Here is a 26188-nt window from a genome sequence, read left to right as displayed (position 1 = left end):
GAGAATCTTTGAGGACAAACTACTAGTAGAGTTGTGATGTAAACATACATTGTAGAAAACCCTTTCATTCAAGTCTAGTCCTGCTTAGCAAATGGTCACCCTAAAAAAACATGGCCAACATTCATTGGATTGCATCTGTTCATGTTGTCAAAGGAATCTTTCCTTTAAGGAATGCCTTGTTCAAAGTGAATGAGGCAAGAAGCAACATCTTAAAGGAAATGCTTGCATCCCAAATTTTTTGCATCCTTTTGTGCTATTTATTTTTGTCATTATTGAGTGATTGATATTTTAGACCTCAAAAAAAGCATAAAAGAGGTTTTATATTTATATATATATGTTGGATAACTTGCTAAGATTGAAATTTCGGTTTTGATGTCCTTGCATATTGTTTGACCAGATCAATTCAAAATGGGCAAGCGAAGAAAATGGCAATATATCATGGATCTTGAGGTGCAAGACCTCAAAGGCAAAAATGACGTTCTCTAGTAAAGACTTGGTTTGGATGGAAATAAATAGAAAAAACAATAGTATTGATCGAGTTGCTATAATCCCATTACGACGAGTTGTTGACTTTATCAAAGGAGAGGAAGAAAATCCTATTGCTCCATGTAAATTCATACGAAAAACAAAAAAAAAAACCAAAAGAAAGAGCTACCGCTACATTGCAATATGATATGTGAGTATTTAAAATATATATTGTTTAAATCTTTTGAAACCAAGATTATCTTTCTTTGTATGTACTAACAATTTAAACTTTTGGTGTAGTTATCATTGTTCATTTGGTCCAGAGGACAAAAGAGGAAATCTTCCAGCTAAACGAAGGACCTCATTTGTGCAAAAGAGGGGTTGCCAATGCCACTTTATTATGAAAGTTATGCATGAAATTCCTGATAGAGCAATATTAACTTTCAATATGTATGAACATGAAGATGGGGAAGGTTGGGCTTGTCATGGTCAATGTGACACTTCAGGTGAGACCAGGGCCTTGCATAGGCCAAAGCTTTCAAGGGACATTGTTGCATATGTAGAGAGTTGTTTCTTTTTGGGAGTGCCTATTGATGTAGTGTATAGAACCCACATTAAGAAACATGTTGACATCGATGTGGCAGCTCGATATAGAGATTTCTTCTTATGCAGGAAAGATATTGTAAACATCTATAATAGGTTGGTGAAGGGAAATTATCAACTTCACAAAAAGGATGAAATGAGTGTAAACCTTTGGTATCAAAAGCATCAGGAAGATTTTTTCTTTTACCAAAATCCCAATGGTGTGGAGGTCCCTTTTATAATAGGGATTCAAACAAAGTGGATGTTGGAGACAATGGTCAAGCTATCGCACAATAACTTAATAGCCATGGATTCAACATTTAACACCAATAAATATGGGGTAACTCAGAGGCCAATGATTTATTGAATATATTTATTTAAGTTGTATACATTCAGAATTATTAATAACTTTTATTTGAATTTATGTAATGTTGAAAATGACAGTATCAGTTGTATACACTCGTAGCATTTGATGAAAAACAAAGCGGGGTGCCTATTGCATGGGTCGTGGCATCATGAAACACTTCAGATGATATTGCAATATGGCTGGAGCAGCTCACGCGCAAGTGTTTCCAAATCCGTCCTGATTGGAAAGTCAATGCTTTCATGGTTGATGATGCACTCGCTGAAATCAGTGCCTTGAGGTAACTTTAACATTGTCATTATATAACCAAACTTGCATTTTTTCTAAAAATACCACACTAAAATGCATTGAATATGGCAGGAGGATCACAGGTTGTGATGTGATCTTATTCATTTGGCATGTATGGAGGGCTTGGTTGAAAAATGTCAATCGGTTGGCCACTAGTTCCATAAAAGCCAAGGAGATGTTCAGTGAGTTAGGTTTCATCATGAAACACACTCTCAATTATGAAGTGGAAGATGCAATCAATCATTTTTTTATCAAGTTTGCAGATGAAGAGAAGTTCTTAGACTATTTCAACAAGAATTGGGTCACTGGAGATAAGATTCGTAAGTAAACATTATTTTTTGTATTATATGCATTTTTTTCTTTTATAAAGGTGATATAGTGAGACTGACATCGTTCTATTTGCAATTAGGTATGTGGGTTAAAGGTTGTCGAGAGTTTCCTCATGCAAATCAGGAGACCAATAATGCTGTTGAGTCATACCATTGTTACCTAAAAACAACATTTCTATCTGATAGAAGGAAAAAATGTGCCCGGAGGATGGATTGGTTATTGCATATGTTTTTTTTTTCTCTGTAAAGACTAATCTATTGTATTAAAATAAGAAAAAGATATTTACAAAGAGGAACTAGCCTCTGAGGATGCAAATTGCCACCCTCTGTCAGAAGAACATGGCAGGTGCGCATGGCCACCTGAATTACAAAGATTGAGTCGATAGATATGAGCATGGGCTACGCTGTAGCAAGTGGCCTTCTGAGTTACAAAAGAGATTCCAACAACAGAACTGCAGCAAGCATAATTGTAGAACCATTGATCCATTGCATGCCTCTTGTGTCTTGCTGCTGGTAGCATTTTAACATAGGAGAGTAGAAGGACCCTTGTTTCCAGAGTTCTGGAGACACCACGAACTCTGGAAGGTCCCCTACCCAAAATCAAAAAACTGGACATCTCGGAAAGAGAAGAAACCCCTTCAAAACTCCAAAACATGACCATTGAACGGCAGAAGAAACAGGAACTAAGCCTGTGGAGGCTTACCTTGTGCATTTTTGTCAATTTCTGGCATGATAGCATCTTCGATCACTTCCAGGCGGAAATCCGGTGGGTGAACTGGCTGCTGAAGCGAACCCATACCAAGGCCAGGCTCCCTAAGATTGACTTCGTCTGGAGGAGGATTTGCAGCATTACCAACCTCCGCCATCGCTCGGTCATTACCCGTATGAGCCTGCTCCCCATCGTCCTCCTCCTGGCTGTCCAAGTCCTCCTCTTCCTTCGTTGCAATTATAGTTATCAAAAGAGAGACCCGTGAATGGTTTCTCCGGCACCTGAAGGTACAGCGTGAAGTATGAACTTGACTTTCTAAAGGGTCCGAATCCTCTGAGGGAGAAGACGGAGGAGACACAATGGCAAGCGGCAGAATTACTCTTGCTGGAGCCTCCTGCCGACGACTTATCCCCCAAACACCCCCTCTTCTCGGGACCCCTCGTTGTCTCGGCGCCATGAGCAGGGGAAATCTCGTGCGTTTTACCGTGGGAGGCAAAGTATCAAGACGCAGAGCCTCAATTCTTCCACCCAGAACCACCTTAATAGAAACCGGAACCAGAGTATGGACCCTCGCGATCCCCTTCACTGACAAGAGCCAAGAGAACGCAGACTGAACAGAGGTGAAGCCTCTGCCACTACTCACATCGCCAGAGCTTGGCCTCTTCCCAACCTTCTCATAAAACAACATAACAATAGACCAGACATACCACCACTGGATCATATGCGCCATTAAATAGACCTCTGTGCGGAACAATCTAGATGCATACAGAGCGAACCCCATCTTATCAGAGTACAGGGCGTTTAAGTCGTCATGCCTAAGACCATTTCCCTTCTGCAAAGCCATCTCTTCAACATTTAAAGGCATTAATGCGTAGCAGAGCTTACGAGTGTGGCCGTCCTGGCCTGCCTTCACAAGACGCCAGCTGCCCATCACTCCAGGCTCGAACATTTGACAATTTGCCACCCGCATCCGGGTTGGTTATTGCATATGTTACTAACAATAGTTGAACCTTGTTATCGGTTCAAGGAAATCTTAAAAGAAGAAGGATTTCTAAACAACTACAAGAGAGAAAAGCAGCTAAAATCATCAGTGGAATGAGCAAGAAAAATTATGGATACTAATTGTTGTCCTCATGAGAACATAACCCATGCTTATTGGGTGAGAAGTCAGACAGATCGAGGTAAAAAATACCTTGTCACCTGGTATCATAAGGATTTTATAACGTGTGAATGTCCATGGTCTATCCGTGGAAACATTTGCAAGCATGCCATAAAGGTTAATTGGTTGTATTTCCACTCGGATAATTCAAATCCATTGCTTCATCAGCATGCAGAGGATAACATATGCAATGACCCACCTGAGATCAATATAGAGCCTCAAAACCATGATGCACATGTCGATGCTACTCTTATGGCCACAAATGTTGTTGATGCAGATGCCGAGGCACTTCATTTGGCAAGGGAGGAGTTGTTTAGCTATACACATCTCATTTTAGATAACCCTCCTACTACTTTGGCAAAGACAATCTAGTTGATTGGTATGCTTAAAAAAATGTTGGATGAAGCCAATAATTTGCATGTTATTGATTTTGACTTCACACCTGGATTGGGTTCTCTTGATCCATCTTTGAAGAGGAAGAAGAGTTTCCTTAGCCCCATAAAGAAAAGAAGAAGCAGCAGAAAAAACAGTGGTTTGGAAATTGATTTAAATGTTGATCCATCAGAATATGAACCATTTGAGTTTCGATACCTCAATAAGCAAGGACGTCATCGATCAAATAATGTCATGTCTATGGTTCCAGGTTAGTTTCATGTGTTGAATAGAGTCATGGTTTTAGATTTAAGTATTTAATCATCACTATTCTTTAACATGTGGTATGTTTATTTTTATAGCAATGCAACAATCCCCAACCATGGCGATAACCCAAGACCAAAGGGAGATGCAAGACCATCCAACCTTACCTGCCATGCCAGGTACATTTGACACTCTTTCATTGTGTGTGCATATATACCTTGATGCTCTAGAAAATTTCTTTGCGATAACATTTGACATTTTTCTAGGTAACTATAGAATAAGTGGAGAAGCATCATCTTCTACCATGACTGATCATCTATGGAAGGACTTCAACTCTAGTGGGAATCAATGAGGTATGCACAAATAATAGATAAGCTAGGTTATCATGGTGTCGTCAGGTGGCCCTTTATCATATGATAAGTATATTTATGTTTTCCCATTGTTATGTTGTTATGAAAATACCTTTTTCATAATCTGTTCATGGTCACTGAAAAATTTGCTCACTGTCAAATAGAATCTCTTTACTTATTTATGTTCATGCAACATGTTTGATTTTTATACTTAAACATGTGATTACTATGTTCTCATACCTATGTTCAGGGTTCGATGTTTATTAGATTTATATATCTTTATATTTTACATCTTTATAAAGTTATGGTTAGATGGTCAAATTCCAACGAGGTTTGGACCTTATCATTGCGTTTTTTGTTGTTGGATTTTTGATTCCTTGCCTCTAGTCAAAGATCTTGTTGGATTTTCATGACTTCATCAAGTTGATTTTGCCTCCATGGAATAGTATATGATAGGGTAGTAGATTGTTATGTTATTTTAAACATGCCCTCTTCATGATTTGTTGATGTTCACTGAATGATGTTCTGTCCTTTTATGCTTGTGATAAAGTGTTAACTGTCTTGTAGACTACTCCTTATTTGTGATCCTGAATTTTGCAGGCATAGGAACTCCTTCCAGAAAGGGCAAAGACAAATGGAAACATGCATTCTGCAAGAGAGCTAAGAGATGACTAAATAGCAAAAGCCTTGAAGGTGCTTGAATGCTCTTTGAAGAGACAAATGGAAGGGACACAGATTTTTGTTGATTGAAGTGGACAGATTTGAGCCGAGGAAACTTTTAAGGCTGTTGACTTATGCACTGTATTGGATTCGCTACTCCTTTCTTTGAGCTATTATGTTCTCTAGCCTCTAGTGTGCCTCTTTTACTGTCGCAGTGGTTATTTCTATTCACTCAAAAAGTGATGATTTGTAAAAATTTGAACTCAGATCAAGAAGCAACTATATATCTATATATACATATATATATATATATATATATATATATATATATATATATATGGCCATAGTAAAGTTTTCCTGTTTATGAATTTTTTGTGTAAATTCCCATAAAAAAAATATTTTCTAATTGTTCCTAACGGAGTAGTAAAAAATGTGATCTTAAAGTGCCACGATGTGACTATGTATCAATTAAAATACATGAAATAGATATCGTTAGTAACCCAAATGATAAGCATGTTCCATGTTTTCAGTAAAATTAAAATGATATTGAAGGGTAGCTTGAAAGAGACCTTAGATGAAGGAAATCAAAGCAACAACATTTTGTGGCAAAGGATTACTCTATTAGAGTACACATAGCTGGTAATATTGATTACAGAGTCTGAGTTGGTTAGAGCATTGCATCAGCCTCTGAAACAGCAATGGCCAAAACCTGCACACAAGTAAAATATATATAAATCCACTCTTCACTTCACTACTTTGTGAATTGTGACAAAGCAGAATCTTACATCATCTAGAGCTGAAGACTGTTTAGATACTATTAAGTTGAGCTTCTCAAAACTTGACAGGGACGTTTCATCAAGTGCATGGGCTAGATTATGCATATCTTTGATGCCAGAACTGTATGTTGTCTTCAATTTCCCCACTCTCTCTGTTAGTCCTTCTGTAACCTTTGGCAGTATGTTATAAAATGACATTGTAAATGAGGACTGCTTATATTAACAAGGAAATGGAGCCAAAACCAAAAGTCAAATTCTTGTTTACAGTCTTGTGTTAATTGCTTTTTAGTAGAAACAAAAAGCTGCAATTGTTCTTCCATACTTCTTAGCTGCTGTTGCTGTTGTGAGACTGAATCCTAAACCAATCTATGTAGCATATGTATTTTCAAAGCCTGGAGTATCCTCAAAAAGGGAATGGCCATAATAATTAGAAATAACAAAGTTCCATGGGATGGCCATGCATTTATGAAGCATGTAGAGGGAATTATTAATTTTCAGTTATCGATTTTCACCATGCATTTATAAAGCATATGGATTTTAACCATGCATTTATGAAGCATATAGGTGGATTTATTATTTTTGAAGCTATGGGTTTGGCATTATGGATAGATTCATTACCTTACATCAAACAACTTTGAGAGGTTTTATTCTTTTAAATTTATGAAAAGTTGACATTACCTTATCTTAAAGATTGCACCCTGGATGTGGTCACTTTTTTCCTTTCATGGTATTAGCATTATGTAAGGGTAACATAGGAAATCTCTCAACCAAAAAGAAACGACGTCGGAATATTTTTTTGGGTAAGAATTTGGCGATTATTTTTTTCAGAAAACTGATCATATAGGTGTTTGAATGGTTTTTTTTTATGGTGGAAATGGATTCAAAACCATCAAAAACCACCTGGATACCCAAAATCCTAAAGTTTGACAGTTATAACCCAGCTTTCCCAAAATTTCTGCCGGATTTTGACAAAAATCATGACTACTCTAAAAGAAACAAGTTGATTATGGAAAACCAGTGAAAATACTTTTTACAAACAAATATATTTATAGAGAAAAGGCAAGTGCACACACAACCACAAACCTGAAACAAGAAGGTATGTAGTAGATGGCCAAGAACCAAGCACATCAACAACCATTCAAAACACTCATATTTAGTAGTCATATAAACATCTCTTAAAACTTTCATCGTATAAGTCTCCAAAATCTAAAGATTTCTTCTAAACCACATTTGAGAATGTTCTTGAAAAAAAGAAAATTGTTGGTCAAGAAACTTTACATACCAGAGTGAACCATGAAAGCAATAACACTCACCTCAACTATTCCAATTGTTACATTTATTTTTTTAAGGTTAGCAGAACATTACATATTACATATGTTCACATTGTTCAGCCAAAAAAGATTTAGAAACAAAATCCTCCTTCACAACCATTGACTGAACAAAAAAGATTTAGAAACATTGGTGGGAAATTTCCCATTCCAAAATATTGTATGAGATAATTTAATTAGGCCAAAATTACATAAATGCAAAAACATTTATATTAATAAATTTCCATACTATGCATGAAATATTTTAACTCTTATGAATTGTAACCTTTTAGTTGGGTTAACATACATGTTCAAGGAAATATTCTAGCAAGATTGTGCAATCACATTCCTCAATCTATTCACTAAAAAAAGTGGAGGGTAAAACCTAAACATAGATTTACTGATAAGGAGTAAAACCTAAAAAACAAAAGTCATGACCTTGCTGATAATGGTATGATGGTTGTGTGTGAGAATACCTAATCCAGATTCCAGACATAAAATATGTACTATTTAGCAAAAGTGGGCACATATCAATTAAGCTAGTCCAACTCAAATATACATGTTTGATAAGATAGAAATTTTATATCAATTACACAAATGATCAAATCAGGTCAATGGGACCCAAAGGTACATCAAGCTACAATGACCATGTGGGAGCGATTAGGCATCTCCTAGAAGGGTAAATTATAGAGGTGAGTTGGACACCCCAAATTTCTATGTCGTCCATCTCCTTTATGACTGATTAAATACTGTACAAAACAAAATCTTGTCGAATAACAGAGATATTTACATTTATTTTGATTCTTGTCTGCCAAAGAATATATGTACAAGTAAAAGCCAGGCCCCTACATGAATTGGTGGAAAACTGGCAGCTGCTTCACTAGTGTGTTGAAGTGACTGAATTGCCAGTCTCGGGCAAGAGAATTGTTTGAGCAGTTCTTGAAGAGTCCCAACTGTGAAGGATTCTAAGAAGAGAACGAGCTTTCTTTTTTGCTTTAGGAGTACCAGATGTGAGAAGATTATACAGACAAGGCATTAATGATGGCAATCTCAACAAACTATTTACAATTTTGTCACTTCCACTGCAACACAATGATAGCAAAACAGAAATCAATTGTCCTTGCATTTAGCTGAAGATGAACCCAATCTTAAATGGTTGACTATTAGAGGGATTGCAGAGGTTTCGCTAACTGCAAGTAATCCTCTTAACTCTCTTACAAGAACAGCCAGAACACCAACTGCATATTTTCTAGTTTTTATCTAAGAATCCCTTTGTAGAGGAAAAACTAGTGCAAGATTTGGAGGAAGTGGAGTGGTCACATGGGAGATTTAGCATAGTAGACCATCATGATGGATGTGATTTCTTGGAGAAATATTGACATTTCCTTACTTATGACACATTGAGCATGAGCAAGATTTGCTTTGATTTAAAAAGACTAGGTCCTTACTATCATGATAAATCCACAAGCACAAGATCTGAAATACAGAGAAGTCAAGCCAAAATAGAGTTGTGATCTGGGAAAACTATTGAGATGAAATCCAAGGGGGAGACGGGAAGAGTGACTAGGTGATTGAGAAATAAGTGTTATTAAGAATAAATTGCTTATAAACATAGTAAAGAAACCTTTCATCATTGACCAACGAACAAATTATCTCACAGGTAGAAAAAAATTTATGTGCTTCTTGTTGGCAAGACATTCTTGAGAGGATCTCAAATCGAATTGGCAACTAGACCTTCCACTCTTTGAACTTGGAAGGTCATGTGACCTTGATCAAAGATGTTCTTCAAGCTTTACCGCTATACCAAATTTCAGCATTGCCAACGCATACACTGATTTATAAAGCTATCATTACCAAATTTTGAGATTTCTTGCGGCAAGGCACTAAGCACACTAGGAAGTGGGCTATAGTGGCTTGGGAGAAGGTATGTTAACCAAAGTTGGTAGGGGGCCTTGGATTGAGGGATCCATAAATGCTTAACAAAGCCTTGGGAGCCAAACTATTGTGGTGTTGGTTGCAAGTAGGTGGGAACTCTTGAAACAAGCATGGAACATAAAATACAATTAATCCATTTCCCAAGATGATAAACTCCCCTCCTCGATTTACTCCCCCGCACCTTGGTTTTTCCAATCTTAACTTTGACGGGCTTGCAGAAGGAAATCCAAGCCCAAACAAGCATGGAGGATTATTCAAGGGTTGGCATGGAAATACTAAGGATATATGTTGGCAACTTTGGAATCACCAACAACAATGTTGTAGTCTTGTAGAGTTTATTGCTCTAGAACAAGGTCTGCAGAGCGCAAGAAAATAAGGATTTTCTAATATCAAAGTGGATGGAGATTCCCAACTGGCCATATCCACAACTCAGAAACTTATCTAGGGTACCCTTGTGTAGAAAGTGGTTAAGAGTTGGGATTTTGAGCTATTGGTTTCTCGGATTCAAATATTGTTATCCACCTTTCCCTATGTGATCACATTACATTCTCATTGGACTGGGAATAAGGTAAGCCAATCTTCTTGTAAATTGGGGATGCTGGGAGAGAGAATTGACTTTTAACTCCACATGGCCAATGCAAACCCAAATCAGTTGGGCCAATCAAATGAATACTATCGTCAAGGAGGATAAATATACCCCGTGGGGGGTGGACCCGTGCACCGACAACCTTTTCTAATTTCTTATGGCTATAGGTTGTGTGTATATCTTGATGGTTTTTTGGTTTCTTGGTAATCTCTTGTTTTGGATATCTCAGCCTTTTTTGGCTACTGTCAAATTTATGGTGAATGAACTACGAACCTACAAATCCATTAAGCGTAAGACTTGGTAAACTTTTGAAATGTTGTAGACAACAATAGAACTTATTGCCATAATAAAAAACTCCTCAAATTACAAATTTTTTTAACTAATTGACAAACATAAAATGTTAAAAATAATGTATCATTTTAAATATAAAGGAAACACAACTTTAAATAATATATCATTTTAAATGAACTAAGAAAAACTAAACTAAATTAACCAGCTTTAGCTATATTAAATTTTCACATTTTAAAATATATTAAAAAATAATTTATAATTAATAAAAAAAAATCATTAAAAATTCTTCAGATGATGCTTTTAACATTCATATATATATTTAAAGCCCAAATAAATGATAACACATATGTTTCATATATTAAAAAAAAAAATTGAATGTTTAAAAGACTACCAAATAGATGGTAATGGACTATTACAAAAGCCACTTACATCATTTCTTTATGATGTTTGGTATGTTATTGAAATAAAGCTGCTCCTTTTCAGAGTTTTATCGCAGCCATTTAAGAAATTGAATGTGCTATTCTTAGCAAGCAGCTTCTACCCGTGTCTTATTTACCTTAGTTTCAAGGGTTGTTATAGTCAACTATATATATTAATCAAAGGTTAGAGTAACTAACTTTGCAGATAGCAAACTTGTATAAGCCAGTAACAGCCTTTGAAATCACCTTTACATTGCAAAATTGACTCACTTTTCAGCTTCATCAGTATGGATTATGAAAATAATACATATCAAATAAAAAACAAAATGATATTTCTAAATATCAAATTGTTCTTATCAGGATTCATTAGCCCAATTGGCCTGGTTCATATCAAAATTCCTTGGCCCAATTGGCCTCACTACCCACTCTAGGCATGCTAGTCTGCCTCTTGGCAAACACATCTACTTTGAAGTTTTCCCTACACATCTACCCCTTACTATCAACACGAGGCATTGGCATCAGCTTATTCAGAGGATGTTCAAAACTCTGCAAGCCACCTGATGTAGAGAAAAAACAACCTGCAGGGCCAAATGCAACATCAGTATAAATAAGAGACAAAAATTAGATCACTATGCTTGATGTGTGAAACAGTCAGAGAATAGATAAGGTCTAATTTAGCAATCGAATATTACCTCGGGGAAAAGGAGAAAAAGATTTTCCACATCCCTCTTTGAGGACATGTGGATCATCAGATAGGACAAGGCAACCATCAGTTGCAGTGCCCCAAAAGAAAGGCACTAAACCATCAGCATCATGGAAATAAAAATAGTGTCCAAGTCAGAACTCCAGGAAATCCACTATTTCTAAGGAAAGATTTTATTCAAATAAATACTCAGTGCAGCATTTTTGGGGTCTATGGAAATCTGATGTATGAACAGACTTCTCTGGGAAAAAGGTGTTCATTGGCCACGTGATTTTGAATAACTATTTTCCCCTTACCTCTCTAGCCAAACAAAGGAGAACAAATCCATTGGCAAATAACTCATGCTTAAATATTGTAAGCAAAATAGGAGTGTTGCAGGACCTGGGAAAATTTTTCCATACATTTGCAAAGGAATACCAACCATCATGTAAGAATTTTAAATGCTTTTAGCAAAGAGGTATTTTCACGAGCCAAACTCCTATATCATGTCCCATATATTAAAATGGCAAGTCAAAAACGATCTCCCTAGAGTCAAGACCAGATCCCCGAACTTAGAGGAGTCCATTAAAGCAGAAAGTCAGGTTGAACGACTGAGATCTGAGTTGAGTCAGTATGCTGACTTGAATCACTATGTTACCATATCATCAAGTTCAGTAGAATAAATTCGATCATCCTTTTCTATGTACAGTCATAATAATTGAAGCCTATATCTTAACAATGGCTTTAACAAGAGCAGCAATGTAGATATTCTTTATATTACATGGTTTCTCTTGGATGGCCAACTCTGTTGTGTTTCTCAACTATGATTAGTAAGGTAGGCCAGGTTAGTTTTAGCTTTTGGGACTTGTAGCTATATGGCTAGGGTATGGATAGCAATTTGTAATGATGGGACACCTTCTTTCATCCGTGACCTTAATGAAAGTCATGAATTTGACAGGTCTATCTTGTAAATTTTCCAAAATAGTAACTGTCTTACACCACAAAAGGATAGTAAGTGCCTTACAACAGAAAAAAGAAAAAGATGTTGTATATATATTAAAAGAGTAGGCATGTACTCTACTTCTAGTTTTAAAAAGGATCTATTATCTACTTCATTTCAGAGTATATTCACGTTAGAAGAGTCACTGAGTTCTAGTCATTATATCCATAAACCAGATTAATGTATACTACAAATATGTTGCTGTTATCAAACCATTTCCAGTTAGAATGGATCCTGAAACCTGTGTGTGGCAAATTCGCTAAAAGACTGCCAGTTGACTGGAAAAATCTCTACATTGCCATTAAGCCACAAGTTAATTTGAAAGCTAAAGTTATGGCACAGATTTTTCTCAAGGCTTGTAATTTGAATTTGCTAAATCTTCCTTTCAAAAGGATCTCATCATAACTCATCTAAGAATGTAAAGCTACTCCAAAAAAGAGGAGATGGGAAGGAGTTTGCAGGGTCAGCAGATCCACCTGTCTATGCTAGTGAAATGGTAAACCTGTGGATTAAATAAAAGAGGCAGGGCCTTAAATTTCCCCCCCTGTCAATTGCGCGGCCAGGAAATATGATTCCGATGAAAAGAGTACTAAAATTCCAGAGATGGATAAGAAAAATATTGGGAAGCCTCAATTTTATTTATTATAGAGGGAAATGTAGCAGGAAGGATAGAGGGAAATGTGCATGTAGCAGGTCAGAAAGAAAAAATTAAGGGTTTATCTTAGATATTTCAATGGAAAATCTCAAAACCCCCAACAAAAAAAGGAAATGAAGGGATAACAACGACAAGCGTACCACTGCTGTGAAGAAAGCTTGGGAGGTGGAGTCATAAAGAACGAAGGAAAACTTTCCAGAGAGATCTCTGACGACCTGATCTGCAGGGTAGGGGCCCCGATCTCTGAGAGTCTGATACGCTTCTATGACAATAGCCACTTCATTTGCACTTTTGTTCAAACCATATCATTGCCTCAACACTGCTATGTTATCCATAATGCCCTCGAATATGCACTTTATCCAGAACTAATCCAAAACTAACATTCGCAATTTTGCAAACTGTTGAACTTTTACAAATGATTCAGGGTTTTAATGGCTCCAAACTAGCAGTTAATATGACAGGCCAGAAATGTAAGCAGTCCAACAAACTTGATACTTCAATAACAAATGACATTTTTTGGGTATGGTGTGTTAGTCCAGTGTACCTGGGTGGCGAGCAACAGAGTGGAGGAATTGCAGAGCGGGAGGCGCCGAGTCTAGGAGGAAGGTGAGTGAGCAGCTCGCGATCGGGCAATTCCTCCATTTCGAATTGGCAATGGCATTATTCCTCCGCGGTGGCGATCTGTCAGCGAAATTTCAGGATTGCCAGCTCTGATCCAATCTGCGTGGAAAAATCAGGAAGTGAATGCGGAGCGGAGGAAGAGGGTGGCGGAGCTAGGGGAGGCTGGCAGAGGGCGGAGGGCGGAGGGATTGCCGACGGCCGGAGCCAGAAATTACGGGCTGCGACGGAAACCGGGCAATTCCTCCGCCTAGGTAGACTACTCCTAAAAAAATTTGAAAAAAAAAACTACAAAATTAAGTAGGTAAAAATAGAAAAATAAAAAAAACATGAACAAAAAACTAAAAAAAAAAATTAAAATTAAAAACAAACTAGATTTAAAAAAAAGGAATGGAAAATTAACAAAAAGAAATTAAAAACTAGTGAAATTAAGATTAAAATGTTGATTACTTAAAAAAAAAATGTAAAAACATATATATATATAAGACAAAAAACGTTTAAGAAAATTATTTCATAAACCATAAAAGAATTTGGAAAAAAAAAAAAATTAAAAACCAACTAGATTAAACAAAAATAGAAAATTAACCAAAAACAAAATTAACTAGTAAAATTGATATTAAAAACATTTAGAAAATACTAAAAAAACAAAAATAATAAATAAACAAATATATATATATATATATATATATAAAATATGTCTTTTCCAATTAAAAAATTAAAAAACATTTTAAACTTATAAAAAAATGTGTTTTTTATTTTTATTTTTTTTAATTATTAAATTTTAATTATTTATTTAAAAACAAACCAATAAAAAAATTTTAAATATAATTTTTTTTAAACGAAATTTTGTTTTTTATTTGAAAAAAAAAAAATCACTAAACAATTTTAATAAAAATTATTAAACATATTTAATAAACAAAATATTTTTAATAATTTTTAATAAACATATTTAATAATTTAATAAACATATTTAAATAAATATTTAATAAACACATTTTCAATAAACAAATTTATAATTAAATATTTAATAAACCTATTTAATAATTAATATATATATATATATATATATTAAACAATTTAAAAAAAAAAAAAAAAAAAATTAATATAAATTTTAAACAATTTTTTTAAAATTTTTGTTTTTATTAAAAAATAATAATAATAATTTTAAGCCCACAGCCTCGTCACCACTGGTCGGCGGGCGGGCCGTTGGGCAATTCCCGTGGAGCCACAGCCCCTCCGCCCACGGCCGAGACACCACCAGGCAGCAGGCGGGTAGTTGGGCGATTCCCGGAATCGCCCAACGGCCCGCCCGCCACCCGGTGGTGGCACGGATGTGGGCTTAAAATTAATTTGTTTTTTTTAATAAAAACAAAATTTAAAAAAAAATTGTTTAAAATTTATATTAAAATTTATTTTTTTATATTAAAATTGTTTAATAATTTTTTTAATTATTAAATAAGTTTATTAAATATTTAATTATAAATATGTTTATTGAAAATGTGTTTATTAAATATTTATTTAAATATGTTTATTAAATTATTAAATATGTTTATTAAAAATTATTAAAAATATTTTGTTTATTAAATATGTTTAATAATTTTTATTAAAATTGTTTAATAATTTTTTTCCAAATAAAAAAACAAAATTTCGTTTTAAACAAAAAATTATATTTAAAATTTGTTTATTGGTTCGTTTTGAAAATAAAAATAAAAATAAAAATTATATTTAAAATTTATTTTATTGGTTTGTTTTTAAATAAATAATGAAAATTTAATTAAAAAAATAGTTTTTTTTTTTTTTTTTTTAAATCAAAAACACATTTTTTTATAAGTTTAAAATTTTTTTTTATTTTTTTTAATTGGAAAAGACATATATTTTTAAAATTTTCATATTTTTTTAGTTTTTTTTATATAATTTGAGGTTATTTTTGTTTTTTTATTTTTTTCTAAATGTTTTTAACACTAATTTTACTAGTTTTTATTTATTTTTTTGTTAATTTTCTATTTTTGTTTAATCTAGTTTGTTTTTAATTTTTTTTTTTCCTAGTTTTTGTTAATTTTTTTTTTAATCTTTCTATTTTTACTTGCTTAACTTTATATATATATATATATATATATATATATATATTATTTTTTTCCAAATTCTTTTATGGTTTATGAGATAAAAAAAAATTTAACATATTTTATTTTTTTTGTTTTTTATGTATATTTTTATATTGGTTTTTTTTAACTAATAAACATTAAAAAAATAAAATAAAACAACTTGAAAATTCGTTAAGTAATCATAATTTAAAAAAAAAATGGGCATAATAAATTTTAAACTGTGAAAAATAAGTCCTCTAAAAAAAAGGTATGCTGCATCAACACGTTTAAAAATCAGTATGAAAATCATTAACATTTAAAAACAAATATTTATATTTGATACATAAGAAAATTTAAGGTGTCAGAAATATGCTTCAAAAAAAAAAGAAGTGTATTTTGCATCACCACTTTTCAAAATTGGGTCACGTTTTTACTACCCCTATGAAATGGGTAATCGTATCGGTTATTTAAAGTGCCAAAAACTATGCTCTAAAAAAAACATGTGTGTTCTGCATCACCCTTTTTCAAAATCGGGTCAATTTTTTGTTATCTCTACGAAACGAGTAACAGTATCAGTTCCCGTTTCAAAGTTTACGTTGTTTGCAAGTTATGCAATGGAGATCATTTGACTCACCTCTGCCTGAAGATACAAGATGCTCAGCGCTTATTAGTGCAGCAAGGGTCCTCTAACTCCCAAGTTGTTCTAACTAACCCTTTTCCCCAAGGGCAGCAATTACTTGCTGGCGCAAATTCGAACACTGGTACCTTCACAGGGGGCAACCAGGAAGGGGAAAATTCCTCAAATGTTTATATGATGAACTCTCATGTCGGCGTTGCTATGCGAGCACGCGATTATGGTGAAATGGAAACATCTAACGCTAAATTTGTTCTTGAAGCCATAGACCCATTTCATATTGAGCGACCCTTTGTTGAGTCTATACCTCGGATACTGAAAGGTTCCGCAAAGCGCTCGACTATTAACCCTAACGCTAGGGAAGCCCAGAACTACTCGATTGTAGAAGATCTGGCTCAATGTCCTTATGTTGTGTCTACATTGGCAGTACTCCAGTCATGTCCTTCTCAGAGAAGTGCTTTTCTTTTGGAAATCGGCACAGTAGATCCAAAGAATTCTTTAGTGCTCACTTTTGATATGTTGAATGTCAAAAAGAGACTCGCTCACCATATGGCTTTTCAGATAAAGTCCACTTACCGAAAGACCAATATTTTTCGGACAGTTATAGATGAGGGAGCTTCCAGATGCGTAATGTCTATGTCATGTTGGAAGGCCATTGGATCACCTTCAGTTGTTACTTCACCGACTCTCTTGATAGCATTTGATGGACATTCTCATAGGCCACATGGGATTATCCCATCATTTCCTATATGTGTTGGGGGAAAGGTCGTAAATATTGAGGTATAAATCGTCGATGCCAACCTGGATTATAACCTCCTCTTAGGTCGGAAATGGATTTATGAGATGGATGCCATAGTTTCATCTTTATTCTGCATCCTCTGTTTTCCTCATGAGGGGAGGATTGTTAAAATTGATCAGTTGGATTATTCTCCAAGTGACTCCCACACAACTTCAGATTCTATCGTTCCATTGGTGGACAATCCCCATCAACCTATTGAGAATTTAGGAGTTGGGATGTACTCTTCGTTAATGGGTATATTTGACCTTCCTGCTCCTACAACTAGAATTAATGCAATTTCATCCTCTAGGGGACCTTCACGGAAAGAGTTCTTTCGAACTCATTATTTTTTGGACCCTTGGACCTTACCTTCATCTACCACCACATTAGATGGAGGGCAGGTTGGTGGAATGGCATTTCCCATGTCTACAACAGAACTTAGTTATCAATCTATTGTTAACTCTACAGACAACCATCCCACTCCTTTTTCATAAGAGGATTTAGATGGAGATGTGGCTTACGGCTTGGACCCTCGATTCTACTTCAGCTCTAGATTGCTTTGATACAATCTTACCATCTGCAGAAGCAATTTTGGAGGTAATGATGGGTATAGATCGACCATGGGAAGATTTCAATCATCATTCATATTTTCTTCCTCCATTGCATGAAGTTGAATCTAGGTTCTCCAATCTGCTTACTAGTGATGTTTGTATAGTTTCAAACCCTTTTTCTCCAGCACAATTTTCTGCCGAAGGTAACATGTCGGTTATCTCACAAACTGTACTTGTAAACATCTCTAGGAATCCTAACGTGATTGAAAACATCTTCATCGGAGCTGATTGTTTCCCTAAAGAAATCCAAATCTACACCGACCTCTTTAAAGAGTTTCGAGATGTGTTCGCTTGGTCTTATAAGAAAATGCCTAGAATTGGTCCATCTATAGTCCAGCATGAGATCAAGATGTACGAAAATGCCAAACCTATTCGTAAAAATCTTCGACCGATCAATCCTCAGAAAGTAGCGGCTATTAAAGCTGAAGTTGAAAAGCTGCTTAAGGCAGGTTTCGTATAGCCCGTTCCTCTAACTGAGTGGGTTTCCAATCCAGTCCCGGCAGATAAGAAGCAAGGAACGATTCGAATGTGTATTTACTTTATGGATTTGAATAAAGCTTGTCTAAAAGACAATTACCCCACGCCTTTTATTGATCAAATTGTTGATGAATGTGCGGGTAATGAAATCTTTTCGTTCATGGATGGATTCTCTGGTTACAATCAAATTACTATCCGTCTAGAGGACTAGCACAAGATAGCCTTTATTTGTCCTTGGGGCGTGTTTGCATACAAGAAGATGCCTTTTGGTCTTAAAAATGTTAGAGCTGCTTTTCAGCAAGCCATGTCTTATGCTTTCCACAACATCGAGTATGTTATCAAAGAATACTTGTATGACTTAGCTGCTCGTTCTCACAAAAGAATTGATCATCCAAGCCACCTTCGAATAGTTTTGAGAGATGTCGTTTTTATAAAATCCAGTTGAATCTGAATAAGTGTGTTTTTGAAGTCACATCTGGTCGACTATTAGGATTCATCGTATCGATTGAAGGGATTCGTGTTGATCCTTTCAAGGTTGAGGCAATAATTCAGTTGCCTCCCCCATCTTCCATTCGTCAACTTCAAAGTCTCCAAGGAAAGGAAAATTTCTTGAGGAGATTTATAGCAAATTACGTCGAGATTACCAAAGGATTTATGCGTTTTCTTAAGAAGGGAGTTCCATTTTTATGGGACGACTTCGCAGAACGATCTTTTGATGCTTTGAAAAAAGCATTAACCTCTGCCCCATTATTGAGTCCACCAGATTATGGCAGAGATTTCCTTTTGTATCTCGTTGCGGCAGAATCAACCATTGGTATGGTTCTGGTTCAAGAGGATAATGCTCTCAGTGAACATGTAATCTACTACTTGAGTCAAGGCCTAGTAGGACCTGAGCTACGCTATTCTCCCATTGAGAAATTGGCCTTAGCAGTTGTCCATGTTGTCCAGCGGCTTCATCATTACATTTTGCTGTGCAAAACGTTCGTCTTAGCGGCTGTCAATCCTTTTTAGTTTGTCCTTAGTAGGCGAGTTATTGAGGGCAAATATAATCGATGGATTATTATTTTACAAGAGTTCGATCTCGAGTTATTGTCAGCTAAGTCTAAGAAGTCATTTTGCAGAATTGATTTCGGAGCTGCCTTGTGAGGAGGCTATTGTTTATGAGGAAAATTTTCCCGACGAACATTTATTCCTCATTTATTCACAAGATCCCTGGTGCAGAGATATCATTATATATCTCCAGACTTCGAAGTTTCCACCTACTTTCTCCAAAGATGGGCGTCGAAAGTTACGTCACCTTGCCAAAAACTATGTCATTATTGGTGATACACTATATCGCAGAGGGGTTGACTCAATCCTTAGGCGTTGCTTAACTTTGGAAGAAGTTGATTATGTACTTAATGATTGCCACAGTGGAGCTTGTGGCAGTCATCTATCAGGGCTTGCAACAACCCAGAAAATTTTATGTGCAGGCTACTTTTGGCCTTCAATTTTCAAAGACTGTATTGAAGCGGTCAAACATTGCCACCCTTGTCAAATCTATACTCGAAAAATGCACGCGCATCTAGCTCCACTTTTTCTTGTTATCATTGTTGGTCCATTTATGAAGTGGGGCATTGATTTTACTATTTGTAATCTACCTTCGGCGGCGAATCACAATTACATCATTATGGTCGTGGACTACTTTACGAAGTGCGCTGAGGCCATGCCTACTTACAAAAACGATAATGAAATAGCAGCCTTGTTTCTCTTCAACGAGGTTATTTCACGATTTGGTATCCCAAGGGAGATTGTCACTGACCATGGCAGTCACTTCCAGAATCAACTGATGACTGAATTGGCTCTCAAGTTGGGCTTCTGGTAGGAGCATTCATCTCCATATTATCCTCAGGCCAATGAGCAAGTTGAAGTCGTGAATAAGTCCCTTAAGACTATCCTGCAAAGGATAATTGATAACAATCGATCCAATTAGCACATCATGTTGTACCCAACACTCTGGGAATATCGAACCTCGGTTAAGACTACCACCGGTTTTACTCCTTTGCAATTAGTTTACGAGCTGGAATATATTTTTGCTATCAAATGTGAAATTTCGTCCCTTAAGCTAGCTGTAGAACTTCTTCCAGAAACGTCTAGTCTCGAAGAATTCCTCGTTCATTTGGAACATCTTTATGAGCAGTGTCGAGATGCAGTCATAATAAACGAAGCCCATAAGAAGAGGGTTAAAACTCAGTATGATAAATTTGTCCGTCCTCTGGTTTTTTCTGAAGGCGACCTTGTCTTAGTCTTTGACCAAGACAAAGACGCCCCAGGGGCAGGCAAATTCAAGTCTATGTGGTATGGTCCCTTTATAGTCAAGCGAGTTTTGGGAAAAGGGGCCTATGAATTAATTGATTTTGAAGGGAACACGCTGGCGGAGCCCCGAAATGGGCTCTACCTTAAGAAGTATTTTGCTTAGGCTTCGCCCAAGCAATTGCTAGTTTGTATATATTGTATCTTTGTACCTATTTGTCTGGCATTTTCTGATATCAACATTTTTTTATCTACTTTGGCAAGTGTTGATGGATGATTCGATATATTTCGGATTCGCCGATGGTGCTAGTCGGCACACTCGGAATCTTGCTTCCGCGGCTTGGGTGATTTATTATCCATCTGGCCAGTTGATGGTGTTGAGGGGAGTATGTATTGGCCCTGCTTCGAATAACATTGTCGAATATACTTCCGTTCTTAATTTACTATCTGAAGCAATTTCTTATGGGATTGATTCGTTGGTAGTTTATCTAGACTCACAGCTGGTGGTGTCGCAGTTAAATAACATTTATCGGGTTCATGATCCTTATTTATATCGCCAATTTTTTAGAGTGAGAATGTTGCAATGATCATTTATTTATATTACATATGTTCACATTCCATGATCTGAGAATTCATTAGCAGACTCTATTGCTAATCAAGCATTAGATTGGCAAATTAATCATTCATCTAATTAAACAACATCAAAAAAGTCGAATCTGTATATATATCATAAAATTGCCTGTATATAGATAGAGTGTTCAAAAAATAATATACAAAATTGGGACAAGATGCCCTCAAAATTTGGGTTCATGCCCATAATCATGTACAATCATACATAAGTCTGTCTATCGACCCGGCTCAGGATGAGCGGCTAAAAAGTTAACTACTGCATTGGCTACACGCCGAAGTATTCGGACCCAGTCCAGTCGTACCTCTACCACGCGGCGCTGCATCTCCTCAGGTAGATCCTCTATGGCTATCATAAGTACCTCGTGAGTTAGTCTCACCAAGTTTCTTTGAACTGCATATAGGACTCTCTCTATCTCAGTCGCTACCTCTTCAGCTCCTCTTCCACGACGCATGTGCCTCAGAAATCCATCTGGTCTTACTAGACCCACATCTGGAACATGGTCATTTTGTCAGTATTTTGTCTCATAAAAAATATTTCTAAGTTCATTTCATATTAAAAAATTCAAAAAATCTTAAAAATTGACAAAAACTTAAAAAAAAATTACATGTGTCTCCCCATGCTGCATCTGGTGGTAACACAAAGTTTGGATCTCCTCGGAAATCCATACAGGAATATGGGTATTCGTCGATTGCGATGATCTATTGGTCCCACCAGGTGAAAAACTCATCATCAAAAGTCGTTCTAGGCACGTCCCCGCCTCCGAGGCGTTTCATCAAGTCCGCCCATCTACCCATCCGTGGATCTCTAGGGCTGCTGATGGACACAGATACTTTGGGACATAGCCCAAGTACCTTCTCGAAGAAGAATGAGCATAAGATAGTCCCATATCCAAAGTTCTTTGTCTAACCCTTCTGTATAGAGGTCAATTGGCTCTTCATGTTTGTCAGAAGAGGCATGCACCAGTCAAATACTGTGGTAAGACACTCCACTGCTAGGCTCATGGACACTCGTGATGCCTAATGCAGCAAAGCTGATCCATTTACCCGTGCAATGGTAAATAGTAGAATCCTCAGAGATAAACTTTCCACGTGTTTGATTGGAATTTTATTTCCAATCTTCTCTGGGTGTCCAGGACAGTATATATGTACATAGTCTTCTACTGAAAGACTACTTCTTGTCTTGCCAGTCGAATGCACGACCTCCCCTCTTCAGGAGAGACCTGTAATAAAGTAGATGTCTTCAACCTCAATCCGTAGAGGCATCTGGTCTATCATGAAGGCATCATCCTCTACACTCTAGTAGTGGATCAGTAGTTTGAGCAAGCACGTGTTGGCTTTCATGTTTGGCATTTTGAAGAATTTCAATAAGCCACAGCCTCTCAGAGCATCTAGTGCATTTTGGTCATTCATTACCTCATTATCAATTGTGGTATGCTCTCTTTCCCTCCATGTGATGGTCATCCTGCAAAAAAATTGAGTTTCAACCGTTAGTTTTTATGTTTAAACTTTAACTCGCGTACACGCGGGTTCCCTTTACACACAGTCACGTGTAGGGTCGTCATATACGCGGGTTGATCACATCCAACCCACATGTACGCAGAGTTGGATTTTTGGGCATAATTTCCCACGGTCAGAACTTTAAGAAAACTTCTAAAAACTATCACAAAACATTACAAGCATGATTTGAGGGTTACCTGATAACTTTGGGGTGATTTGAACGATCCAATTGTTCAGAGGAAATCTTGCTCCTTTTTTCTCCACAGCTCTTTGCTCCAAATAGAAATGAAAAAACTGTGAGTCCAAAAGTCATTATATAACTTTGAAATTGCAAAATATTTTTTCAAAAATTGATTTTTGTCTCATGGATTTTTTGACCTGTGGGCTTGGATTGTCGAGAGTGGGTTGTTTTTTCAAGATATTTTGGAGACTTCTTCAATATGTTATTTTGGTCCCATGACCGCTAACCCGTCATGACAGCTATCGTTCACTCACTAGCCTCCATTCAACGATACGTTAGCCATAGGGTCAACCCCATCATATTTTGGTTAGCAAACCATTTTCACTCACGAATTTTAAAATCATGATATGATGGTAGATCCATCCTCTACATGGGCATCTTAGTTAGAACCTCGCTGACATTGGTTGCCCATGCTACTGTACTGAGTAGGCTCAGGAGTCCTCTTTAGTCCCACCATGACTTATGCGTTGAAGGCACATTCTCCTTTCTTTCGCGCTGATTTTTGGCCTTATACCCTAGAGGCTCCTTTGTGTTGAGTTGTACTGTTGCATTGCATTTTAACTATTTGCACCTTTTTGGCCTTAAGCCGGCTTCACTTGGACTCGTGTTTAAGCCACTTATTTGACCATGTCTTCTGCAAAATCAACCATAAAATCACTTAGCTTCTACAACTTGACACATCCTTTTACCCGTGGAAAGAGCATCCCTGTGAGTGTCCTTGACTAGTTTCGCCTCCCTGCATTGAGCATAGGAATGTTCCCCTCTCAGGAACAAGATCATTTGTTTCTCTGACACTCTTTCTTTCCACTGTACTATAACATTCTTTTATTCTTTTTCCAACTTAAAGAAAAAGACAAAAAAAATTATATATTCCAAAAAGAGTGGGAACGAGACAACATTTCCATATTTTTTTGGCAGCTAAAGTCAGTCGTGTCGCCCTTGAACAAAGCACTCAAAATTAAGTCTCTCCTCCATTTGGGCAGGATATAGTTTGACTTAGGTACACCTTAACCTTGTTATTGGGTCAGTACTCCTCCGATTGGTTACCTCTTCCAATCATATGGAGAGTTTTCTCATGCCTCCTGCATGATAAACTTATACAGAGTTATCATATGCTGCCATATAGTCATCATTGAGTCATGCTTTTGTTCAAGGGAAGTTAGCCTGAGTCGACCTCTCTACAGTGTCCCTTGACCTATTTTTCAGTCGGCCATCCCTGGTTGTTAGTGTCATGTTTGTCATCACATCAGTTATATTGGTCCTTTGCTCGTGCCGGTTTGAGAAGGTCTCCATTAACTTCTTCCTGGCAGGTCTTGTCCTTATCGACTACGACATATTGCTCTGAGGGCAAACCTAGAGCCGCACCCTGGCCCTATTTTCATTATTGATAGGTCACCTTGTGCTCAGCATCGATCAGTATCATGGGTCTTTGACTGAGTGGTTTCCCTTATGTTCGACATCATCTTTCATTATCAAACATTTGGATTCGTGCAGTGCCTTGGTTTCCATTTGACCCTATTGGTGGATTCCTCGTCTCTATGTCAGCTTTCATTATTAGTTGGTTCAGAGGGTTTCGATCATGCACTAGCTACATCTTGTGTACGCTAGAAACGTGCTTCGGTTGGGTTACTACATCTTTTTCATCTTATTCCTTCCACATTATTGGTCTACAAGTTACACTCGTGCTAGATTGATGAAGGATGCCTTAATGCCTTCCTTCTAGCAAATCTTTTCCTATCGACTACAGCTCATTTGCTTTGGGACAAAGATCTAGAGTCCATTTGGAAGTACCTTGGGGTTTGCAGTCATCAGTGGCAGATTCCTTCACTATCGACAGTGGGAAACCATCATTGTCCCTTGATTGATATATTCTTCTAGGTGTTCGACTTCAGCTCATTTATTCGCACTTGTTAGATTGTACTGGTTAACTTGACTCTCATTATCATTATCGGTGAGTAGTCTCGCGTTTGTTAACGGTATACATCAATGACTAGTAATCAAACGATTTCTCACATGGTCGACCTCAGATCATTTATTCCCATTGTGTAGAAATGTACCGTGGCGGTCGATGAAGACCTCGGATTGCATCAGCATGTTTTGGTTCACTTGTCAGTTTCTCCTGTTGCTGCTAGTTGACACCATCCACCGTATATGTTGCAGTTCTTCACAGCAACATCTTATATGCTGGCATTCGAGTTGCGATGTAGTATCATTTTATTCAATCATGTTCATTTGGTACTATTGGGATTAGTTTTTGACATCAGTGATCAGCTTCATCCTTTAGCATCATTGATCGTCTTCTTATATGTGATATTCAGACATGTACTTTTTTTGATATTGATCAGATGATCCATCATGTACTTTCAGTTCTTTATACTTGTATACATATTGGATCCGCTTGTATTTGATATGTGGACATGCTTTACTTTTTCTGAGCATGGGTATGCCCGCCTCATACAGTAGTTTCTTTTTTATGGCTTGGCAGGCTGAATTCTGGTGAAGTCCTTCTCAGTCTCGACAAGATTCTTTCCATACACTTAATACATTTCGGCCATCATGTACCCCTTCTGACCTCATATATTAGGGGGCATCTGTTATAGCACCATTTACCACCCTTGGTATTTGTGATGCTTGGTTTATGGCCTAGGGCAACCCCTCCTTCCAGACTTGGTCCAAATATATTAAAAACTGTGTTTTATTCCCTGTACGCTACTTTGCCCTGAGATAAAAGCGTGTACACGCGGGTCAATCAATACCCAACCCGCGTATATGTGTTAAAACACTTTAAAAAAATAAATTTCCTTAATTATGGGCAGAGTTCACAGGTTTTACGTGTTGATTACCTCCTATTTTCCGTGGCCCAACTGTTTCCCAACTAAAAAACTAATTGGGAGAAGTATAAATAGACTTCTATGGGAAGGCCTTAAAGGGGAGAAGAGATAGAGTTATTATACTGAGATTATCCCTGACTGAGTCTGATGAATCCTTGTGCCTCATTGTTGAGGGAATAAGTCCCCTAGGGCTTTGGGTCAGAACCCTAGTAGAGCAGGAGTAATCTACAGTAAGAAACAAGCATTCAACTCAGGCAACATGCTTAAACAAACTAACTATGCGAGGATGAACATACCCGGATGTC

General features: G+C 36.7%; 1 long non-coding RNA gene and 1 pseudogene across 1 annotated transcript; one reads left to right on the top strand and one right to left on the bottom strand.

Moving 5' to 3' along the window:
* The first annotated feature begins 4628 nt into the window (after nucleotides 1-4628).
* On the top strand, nucleotides 4629-5821 carry LOC149237644 (uncharacterized). Its single transcript, XR_016245300.1, has 3 exons — nucleotides 4629-4711; nucleotides 4799-4885; nucleotides 5483-5821. It is a non-coding gene; the product is annotated as an uncharacterized LOC149237644 (long non-coding RNA).
* A 5276-nt stretch (nucleotides 5822-11097) lies between these two features.
* LOC149237643 (asparagine synthetase [glutamine-hydrolyzing]-like) lies at nucleotides 11098-13835 on the bottom strand (annotated as a pseudogene).
* Between the last annotated feature and the right edge of the window lie 12353 nt (nucleotides 13836-26188).

This window comes from Pinus tabuliformis, chromosome 8, assembly GCF_031772625.1.
Source record: "Pinus tabuliformis cultivar Carrire ecotype Pingquan chromosome 8, CPIR1, whole genome shotgun sequence".
In the NCBI taxonomy this organism is placed as follows: domain Eukaryota; kingdom Viridiplantae; phylum Streptophyta; class Pinopsida; order Pinales; family Pinaceae; genus Pinus; species Pinus tabuliformis.
Note: the sequence above shows the minus strand (reverse complement) of the source record. Positions and strands in the feature narration are given on the sequence as shown.